This window comes from Schistocerca serialis, chromosome 9, assembly GCF_023864345.2.
Source record: "Schistocerca serialis cubense isolate TAMUIC-IGC-003099 chromosome 9, iqSchSeri2.2, whole genome shotgun sequence".
Lineage (NCBI taxonomy): Eukaryota > Metazoa > Arthropoda > Insecta > Orthoptera > Acrididae > Schistocerca > Schistocerca serialis.
Genome location: NC_064646.1, coordinates 173,973,491 through 173,983,579, shown reverse-complemented (window position 1 = coordinate 173,983,579; position 10,089 = coordinate 173,973,491). Strand labels below are relative to the sequence as shown.

The window sequence follows — 10,089 nt, the reverse complement described above, 5'->3', positions numbered from 1 at the left end:
AGCAACCGGACACCCGATAGTGGACATTGGACATTAGTATAGCGTATGTCCACCCTTCGTCGTTACGACGGCTTGAAATCTGCTGGGGACACTTTCAGCGAAGTGTCTAAACGTCTTTGGCGGAATGGTAGCTCATTCTTCCAAGAGCAGAAACTAGAGAAGATTGTGATTTTGAGCGTTGGAGTCTGAAGAGAAAATGACGCACTAACTCATTCCAGAGGCGTTCCATTAGGTTAAGGTCGGGACTCTGGGCAGGCCAACCCACTTCAGCAATGTTATTGCCACATGACGCTGCTTTATGATATAAACGATCATAGTCTCTGAACAGCTCCTCTGCTGTGCATAGTACACTATGCTATAAAATGTGTCCTTATCTATCCACGTGTAGCGTTTTCTTGACCACAACAAGGCGACGAGAACCTGACTACGAAAAACACCCCCATACCGTAACACCACCACCAACTCCGTACCTCACTGTTGGCGCTATAGATGATAACAGGTAACGTTCTCCAGGCATTCGCCAAAACCAAATCTTCTGGTCAGATTGCCTCAGTATATAGCGTGAACGGCGCTTACCACTGCCTACAGAGATGTCAGCCTCATGATGATGTGCTCGACCACTGTACCCCATTCTTTATAACTCCATACGCACATTCGTTGAGCTAGATGAACTTTTGGTAGCGCTTTGGAACTCGCAGCTGATTCTTACCGCTGATTTCATGCAATTTTTTACAACTGTCCTTCACCGTGCTCGATGTACTTAAAAGGTCTGCCTGGCCTTTATTAAACTACAGTTCTTCCTTCGCGTTCGCACTTCACAATCATCAAAAGTTGACTTGGGCTGTTTTATAAGTCTTAAAATGTCCCTGATGAATCTGTTCTTCAGGTGACATCTAATGTTCGAAGTCACTGAGTTCTACTAACCGAACTGTTCTGCTCTTACTGCTTTTCGTTGACAGCACGAAATGTAACACATAAACATGAGCTAGAACATTATGACCATCTGTTAAATAGCTCGTTTGTACCGAAATAAATCACTGATTCTGCGTATCAGGGAAAATTTGGAAATTTGTGGTTAGTTCCTAAGGGACCAAACTGCTGAGGTCATCGGTCCCTAAGCTTACACACTACTTAAACCAACTTACGCTAAGGACATCACACACACCCATACCCGAGAGAGGACTCGAACCTCCGACAATGCGCCCTAGACCGTGCGGCTAACCCGCGCGGCCAAATATCAGCTGTGCGACAAAGTGTTGGTAGTTGTGGAGGTATGTGGCACAAGTCATATAATTCACTTAAATGATTTGCACGCGCAGTGATGGCGTCCGATAGCGATCCTGATGATTTTCTTCAAATTTACATTAGGCGAATCTGCTCGCCGAGACATCAATGTGAGTTCACTACAATGTTCCTATCATTGCAGCACGGTTCTGGCTCCGGGTCACTGACGATTAAAAACTAAACTCCTCTCGAACAGGCCATGAAGACCCAACGGTACCGACCGGCCATCGTGTCATCCTCAGCCCATAGGCATCACTGGATGCGGATATGGGGGGGGGGGGGGCATGTGATCAGCACACCACTCTCCCGGCCGTCTGTCAGTTTCCGAGACCGGAGACACTACTTCTCAGTCAACTAGCTCCTCAGTTGGCTCACAAGGGCTGAGTGCACCCCTCTTACCAACAGCACTCGGCAGACCGAATGGTCACACATCCAAGTGCTAGCCCAGCCCGACAGCGCTTAACTTCGGTGATCTGACGGGAACCGGTGTTAGCACTGCGGCAAGGCCGTTGGCCCAGGACGATTATAGTGCTGAAAGGCATCCAGCATGAAGGGATGCCGACTGTTCGCAGTTGCCAGAGCGTCTTTGGTTACTGACACAGGAGAATACCTCCCAAAGCATAATACTGTTCTCACCAGCCCGCTTCCATGGCTCACTGCACGTTTCGAGCCGCTGTTCAACTCGAGGATGGCGTTTGTGGAGTCGACCATCGACCTAATGTAGCAAAAATGCGATTCACCCGAAGAGCCGACACGTTTCCACTGGTCGGGTCCGGATGGTTTCGTGCCCACTGCAATTGACGTTGTCGTTGGGCTAAGATGTGTGTATGAGTAGTCTGCTGCGGAGCTGGACGTTCAACAATGTACGATGAACTGTTTGCTCCGAAATACTTGTGCGTGCGCAAACGGTATACTCTTCTGTCAGAGATGCCATAGATCTATCCTACTTTACATAGCAGATAAGCCTCCGAAGCCCACGTTCTGTGAAGAGTCGTGGACGTCCAACCATTTAGCGCCTAGTGGTAGTTTCACTGTCCATCTCCCACTTTCCGCAGATGCTCGCGACAGTAGAAACTGAAAATTTGACCAACTTGGCTATTTTCGAGATACTCGTTCACAGGTTATGCATAATAACAATCTGCCCTTTGTCAAAGTCGATTATCTCAATGGATTTCCCCATTTACATTTCACACCTTCGCTGGGGTGATTCCCCGTCCGTGTCTACTCCGCTTACATACTTTTATGAACGCGTCACATGCTAGCAACACCACCAGACATATAACGTCGCAATGGGCAGTGGTCATAATGTTTTGGCTTATTAGTGTATTCCAAATAACTGGGGAGGCATGTTCTGATATCCTGTCTCGTTAAGCGGGAATGTCTGGACACTTTTGATCAGCTAGTGCTATTCACTCAGCATCACGCAAAAGGCTCCATTACCTTCGCTTCCTTTGTTGATGTTCATTTTTAAGACACTGTCCATTCCGCTCACATGAACTTCCAAGGCTTCGTGCACGCACAAACTATTAACTTTTATTTCTTTTTTCCTAAATCTGACCGAGCTAGGTACCGCGCAGCGGATAGCACAGTGGACTCGCATTGGGAGGACGACGATTAAGCTCCGCGTCCAGCCATCCGTGATTTCCCTAAATCGCTCCAGGCAGATGCCGGGATCTTTCCTTTGAAAGAGTACGGCCGATATCCTTCCCTATTCTTTAAACATGCCGACCGTGTGCTCCGCCTCTAATGTCATCAATGTCGGCGGGACTTTGTGCTGGGACAGAACGATTTCGCACGTTTTGGCGATGTAATTTCTTTAAGGTTCGTTTCATTCTATTGAAACAGCACGAGAGAAACAAAATATGGGAAAAGAAATATGCAAAATTTTGTAGTACGTGTAGGTAAGAAGGTAGCAAAATATGTCAGCTTTTACTAAAAGCTCAGTATCGAAGTGCGTGCATTTGACTTTATTAATGAGAGGTCTGAAGTGTGTATTGCTAGTTGTGCTTCTTGGTTACTCTAAGCGTTACGAGTAAGAAAATGAGATTATTTCTGTTGTAGGAACATTTCTAGAGTGCTACCTCTCATAAACGTGTTCAGACAAGATACTTTCAGATTGATTTTGATCATTTTGTGGTATTTAATCTTTGGTATTACTGGACAGTGCACTGTACGCAATTGCATTTTTCCGTTAGTGTGTTGACGTCAATGTACGAGGAACCACATATTAAAAGTCACTGCTATTGATCTAAACATAATAATAACACATAACGAAAAGGTACTTAAAAACTATGTCGATAACATTCTACGCAAATATGGTTCAAATGGCTCTGAACACTATGCGACTTAACTTCTGAGGCATCAGTCGCCTAGAACTTAGAACTAATTAAACCTAACTAACCTAAGGACATCACACACATCCATTCCCGAGACAGGATTCGAACCTGCGACCTAGCAGCCACGCGGTTCCAGACTGAAGCGCTGAGAACCGCACGGCCACACCGGCAGGCTTCTACGCAAATAGCTGCTGTTTCTGTGCTCAATTGCAATTTCCCAGAACCTGAAAATCTGTGTAGCGAGAGTGTTACCGCTACGTTTCTTCACATTATAAATCATAATTCTTAAGCCTATTTAATTTTTTTTCTTTTTCTTAGTTTCTTCTGTTATTGGTGCCGAATTGTATCTGCTAGTAACAGGGCTAGTTACGTGAAGTTATAGGCGGCAGTTTCGTCACAGTGCAACTTTAAACCCTAATCTTCCTTACGTTCCACTCCAAAATTTGCTGTTTTTTAGTTTACTGCTTGCTCTATGTACGCTGGGGGATATACTGCAAACCTGTCTCACTCTGTTCTCAACTACTGCATCCATACTCATAACAGTCTGCTAACTGTAACAATAAAAACAGTCTTCCGTTAGCTGTATTTTACCACCGATAACTTCCGAATTTCAAAGTGTATTCCGCTCAATACTACAGAAATCTAATTCTAAATCTAGATGTGTTATCAATGTAGGTTCGTCTTCCTTCAGTTTATCTTACGAGTCGTAGGGTTAGTTTTTCCTCGTGATTTGCTACATTTAATCGGAATCCAAATTGGTGTTTCCCCAGGTGAGCTTCTAACAATCGTTCCATTATTATGTACATTATTAGTGTTAATTTTTTTTATTGAATTGATTTTCCGATTAAACTCACACCTGTCCACAGCTGCGGTCTTTACTATTGCGTTAAGGGATTCGTCTCTAAAATGTTTCCTAGTAGTGGTTGCCGTTGAAGGCATCTCGGTTGGTTTTTTCCGACAAAAAAGGAAAACTTTAAAATTATCCAGAGGGCGATAATTAGAGGTTCTCTGTTTCTGCTAATTACGTAATTACGTACCCAGTTGTGGAGTTTGAACTTCCGCCTCCTTTAATGCTACCTTTCCGGTCTTTCTTGGGGTTGTGTAACTGTTATGTTGCAAATGGCTTGTTTGGTTTTCTCAGTGAATTGTTTCTGTACATCCCATCGTTCTGTCCTGTTATCCCACGACGATGTCTAGCAGTATTTACTACAGCGTTACTGAATCATAGTGAAAGGTCCATCTTTCTCGTCACAACATCAAACTGTATTAACTAATCTTTACTAACACAGGATTAGCCTCTTATTAGTTAAGTGGCCACTCACATCATCTTCAGATTTCGTTTACAATAAACTTTGCAATGTGCAGATGTACACAGATAATGTACAGGTATTTTGTTGGCTATAAATTGCTGTAAGAGAACTCACCTGTGGTATATTACCGAGAGAGTGCAGGGGCTAAGACGCTAGATCCACATTTTGGAGGTCTTGGTTTCAAGTCCTTGTCCAGCCAGCAAGTTTTAATGCCGAAACAGATGCTTTGTAGAAGACACGTCGGATGTTGCTCCCCATCATTGTCCATTTCTAGTTCAGCGTGTAAAAAGTGGCGTTGACTAATTTCTTTGGCTTCTCCTGTCTAAAGTGTAGATGCAACAGTCAAGGACAAATAACTTTAATCTCAGTTTAAACTTTATATTTGGAGAGGGTATGGTTCTTATATTGTGGGCATCGTTTAAGAAGTGATTTTTCGAAATTCTTCTCCTAAGGGGGTGAAATAGGGGATGAAAAACTATTTGAAAATATGTCACTGTTAAGGTACATTTGAAGGTAGAACTGCGAAAACAGATATTTTGTTTCTCAGTCAGAAACAAAAAGAAAAAAGTGTTTCAGTAGTTTTAGAGATTCAGACACTAAATGGGTGAAAGTTTTTTTTTCATGATAAATCATTATTAAAGAACTACTAAAGCATATTTAAAACTAAACATATGAAAATTGGTATTTGACCTCAGTCAGAAACAAAAAGAAAAATGTGTTTCAGCAGTTTTAGAGATTCAGCCACTAAAGGGGTGAAAGTTTTTTTCATGGTAAATCATTATTAAAGAACTACTAAAGTGTATTTAAAGCTACATGTATGAAAACTGGTATTTGACTTCTCGTCAGAAACAAAAACAATTAAAATTACGTGTTTCAGTGCTTTTGGAAATTAAATCTCTAGGATATTGAAATAAGGGTTGAAAATTCTTTAAGAAAATGTTTGTCTACATTTAAAAAATTTAAAGCTAAATCTATGAAAACTGGTATTTCACTTCTTGGTTATATATAAAGAAATATGGGTGAGGGGATTAATGTTCCTATGGAAACTCCAACTACCCGAATCTCTTTTTGGTCTGAAGTACAATCGAAAATGACCGTGTTTCTGTAGTCGTAATCAATGTGAAAAAGTAGAAGTTGTTGTGACTTGTGAATAACAAAAAAATTCGATGAAAGGAAAAAAAAATCTGCGCAGATCACACAGAATACGTGACCAAAATTAGCGGGCACTAAGCTAGTTAACAATATATTTTATCAACAAGTAAATATAAGTTTGTAGTTACTCTTCGCAGTTGTTTAAACAGACGCTGAGTGAATTTTACCAGAAATTTTAATAATCTTCTGTTGCGCAAAGGCTATTTTCGTGTACGCAGTTATTTAATTAAAAATATTTCCCTGTGGACAACAGTGAATGAAAACACAGATAAATCTTAAATTAACTGACTCTTATACCCACAAAGTAGCAAGTTATTTTTGTGGGAAGAGCATTTGAAACTATTAATATTGTTGCACCAAGCTGGCTGCTAAACAAAACAAAGTAGTCATAAATTGTGTTTGTCCGGAATTTTGATGATGCAAGTAGAATTATCGCGTAAAAAATCACGGATCGTGGAGCAACTGTGAGAATCCATAGTGCCACCAGACGGAAACCTCGCTCGCTCGAATCTGACACTGACTGTCAACGTTTATCAATGTTACCTCTTTCGAGTGGTCTGTGTTTTGATTTTATTCATCGTACATGTACAAAGAATATTTGCTTAATGCAACTGAAAACTGGAAATTGTGGTTATATTAATACGTTAAAAAGTTAAATCACTTTAAAGCGAAATACGGTCGACAACACCTACAAAAAGCTAGTTTCACTTTAGATTATTAGATAAGAATATTACAAAATATTGTTTAATGAGTACAACACAACTTCTCATACAGCAGCCATAAATACAAAGTACTGAGTTACAAGTCCGTAACCATAGTCACGGTCAGTTCAACGAAACCCAGCCGATGCGCATTCCACACATAAAGAGAGCCTGTTGCTACGACTGTCTTCGTAATAGTGGCCGGTTGTTGAGAGCACGTACTGTTGCAACCCCCCCCCCCCCCCCTCCGCCGTCCCCTGAACCCAACCCACCCTTAACCATTGTGGTGCCTGGTTCCTTCAAAAGCTGCGAATCTGACACATAATCACAATGTGCAAAACATTACTCAACCTAGAGGACGGTTTGAGCACTGGAGTCATTTAGAGAACATAAGCCTATTGAAGGCGCTATTCCTCGTTTCAACTGATTTTAAAGCCAGATGTTCGTGGATCTGCAGTTTGATGTACATTTCGAACCACAGTGTGACGTTTTATTTGTCACATGTGTAAATATTTGACAGAGTTGAAAAAAGCAACGAGTGGGTTTCGTAGGCTCTCACTTACACACATAACAAATGAGCCACACTGTCGTCTTTTTATCGGATCTATAAGGTGGAGAAAAATAGCATGATCATAAGCTCTGAGCTGGGCAGGGGACATCAAATCGAGAAATATATTGCAGATAACCATAGGTCGACGGACGATTTGACAGAGAAACGTGCAGGCCAGGGAAGCAGTAGTGTGTGTCATTCTTGCACATTCCTCGCCACATGCGGCCAGATTTCGTCTTGTTGAAGTACTGCACGTAGAGCTGTCTGCTAGAGGGGCAGTGCTGCAGCCCCTAAAACTTCCCTGATGTCATGGTTATTGTTCGGATTCCCCTCAATGCATAGGAGGGAAGATTGAATGCTATAGCTTGGCGTTTGTCCGCTACGCTCCTCAACTATGCATTCTGCCACACTGTGTTCATCAAAATAACATCTAACACCTACGTGTCCATCTCGGTAGCACTAGTTGAAGCTGGCCGATGTGGCCGAGCGGTTCTAAGCGCTTCAGTCTGGAACACCACGCCCGCTACGGTCGCAGGTTCGAATCCTGCCTCGGGCATGGATGTGTGTGATGTCCTTAGGTTAGTTAGGTTTAAGTAGTTCTAGGATCTAGGGGACTGATGACCTAAGACCCATGGTGCTCAGAGCCATTTTTGACAAGTTGAAGTGGAACTCTTCCAAAATCACTACAGTCTGCCACGTTCACGTGCCCATTGCAGTCTGACGCGACGGAAGTTTCTTGTAAACAGAAGCCGAAGCATGGCTTGCATGGCACCAGTACAGCCCTCAGAAGACTTCAACGAACCGTCGATGTAGACATGTCTACGTGCGACAATGAGCCAACAGTTGAAAAAGCTGTTTTCTCGGTTAAGGCCATTCGGACAAGATGGCGGTTACCCTGAATTGTGCTTGCATTGTGCAGTGTGGTACATGCTCGTCAGTGTGTACGACCCTCTCTACGCACTGGTTCTACACAGGCGTCAGTGTCGTAGCAGTGGGTCTTGTTCGAGTCTTCTGCCCCATTACAACTCACTCACATGGTGATATTGTACCGTTTGACATCGATGAAGCATAGCAGCACTTGTTCGCACGTTACCATTTTCCATCAACTGGACATCGCGTAACATCTCTCCAGACACACAAAAGAGTGCACTGTTCGGCCTACAGGGCGTGGGCAAAAAAAAAAAAAAACTAAAATAAAATAAAATGGAAACAACACAAGACATTACCATACCTAAAACGGCGCAGGAAAACAGCTGGCATTCAAAACATCTTCCAACGTGCATAAAATAGGCTGTGTATGGTTTTCAAGGGAGTCTTATACCATTCTACCTGCAAAATAGTGAGAAGTTTAGGTAACGATGGTGGATGTGGATTACCCTCCCTTCTCTCCAATGTATACTACAGAAGCTAAATAACATTAATATCTGTTGAGGATGGTTGCTACGAGAGATGCGACAGCTGATAATCATGCTCACAAAAACAGGCTTGGAAGATGCGAGCTGTACGAACAGTGGCACTGTCGCCTTTGAACACAGCATCACCGTTGGGGAACAAACACTGCACTATAGGACAGACTTGATCAGCAAAAATGGTCACATAATTTTGGCAGCAAAGTGTTCTTGCAGAGTACTCATGAGGCCATTGGAATACCACGATATGGCTGCCCTAATCATCAGCGAACACCTGCCATGTTACAGTCCTGGGAAGTAAACTCGGCCAAATGTTGGTAACTGTGAAACAAGACTTATACAAACAAATTAGTGGTTTTGGAAGTCCAGTTCATCTTGCAGTTCCCAGGTTCTGGAGCTCCCTTATTGTTATTTTGGTTTAAAAAAAATGTTCAAATGTGTGTGAAATCTTATGGGACTTAACTGCCAAGGTCATCAGTCCCTAAGCTTACACACTACTTAACCTAAATTATCCTAAGGACAAACACACACACCCATGCCCGAGGGAGGACTTGAACCTCCGCCGGAACCAGCCGCACAGTCCAAGAGTGCAGCGCCTAAGGCCGCTCGGCTTGTCCCGCGCGGCCGTTATTTTGGTCCTGCTAGGGTTCGCAAGTGCGGCCTTCAGCTCTGCAGTGACTTTTGGAGCTGTCGTCCTTTTATTTTTCTACCCAACCGTCTTGGACGGCAGTGTTTCCCTCTCACGCTCTATGCGGTATAAATCTTCTATCGATGCCTCGTGAAACACCAAATACTTAGGCTACATTGATTACTGAAGCACCCACAATACGAGCAGCAACAACTTTCCCATGTTTTAGTTCATCTAGTTCCGACATAATGCTCTGACAACTACACCTAACAATATTCTGACCACGACTGTCTCTATCAAGGTATTGAGAACACTGCAGAAGTGCCGTTTATTACCAAATACGACAGCACAACCTTCAAGCTTTTCTAGCATCTGCTATTTGTGTTCAGTTATGCATTCCTCGCGTTTCCACATTTTTATCCAACCCTGTTAGTAGTCGTCGTCTCTCTGCAGTCGTAATCATTTATTACGTTTCCATTATACTACACATCCTCTGATTCTGGAGTGATTCAGACCATTACCGCCGGCCGGAGTGGCCGTGCGGTTCTAGGCGCTACAGTCTGGAGCCGAGCGACCGCTACGGTCGCAGGTTCGAATGCTGCCTCGGGCATGGATGTGTGTGATGTGCTTAGGTTAGTTAGGTTTAATTAGTTCTAACAAGGGAATCTCCCCATCGCACCCCCCTCAGATTTAGTTATAAGTTGGCACAGTGGATAGGC

At 43.1% G+C, this 10,089-nt stretch overlaps 1 pseudogene; it reads right to left on the bottom strand.

Moving 5' to 3' along the window:
- Nucleotides 1-1,680: 1,680 nt before the first annotated feature.
- Nucleotides 1,681-1,798, bottom strand: LOC126419994 (5S ribosomal RNA; annotated as a pseudogene).
- Between the last annotated feature and the right edge of the window lie 8,291 nt (nt 1,799-10,089).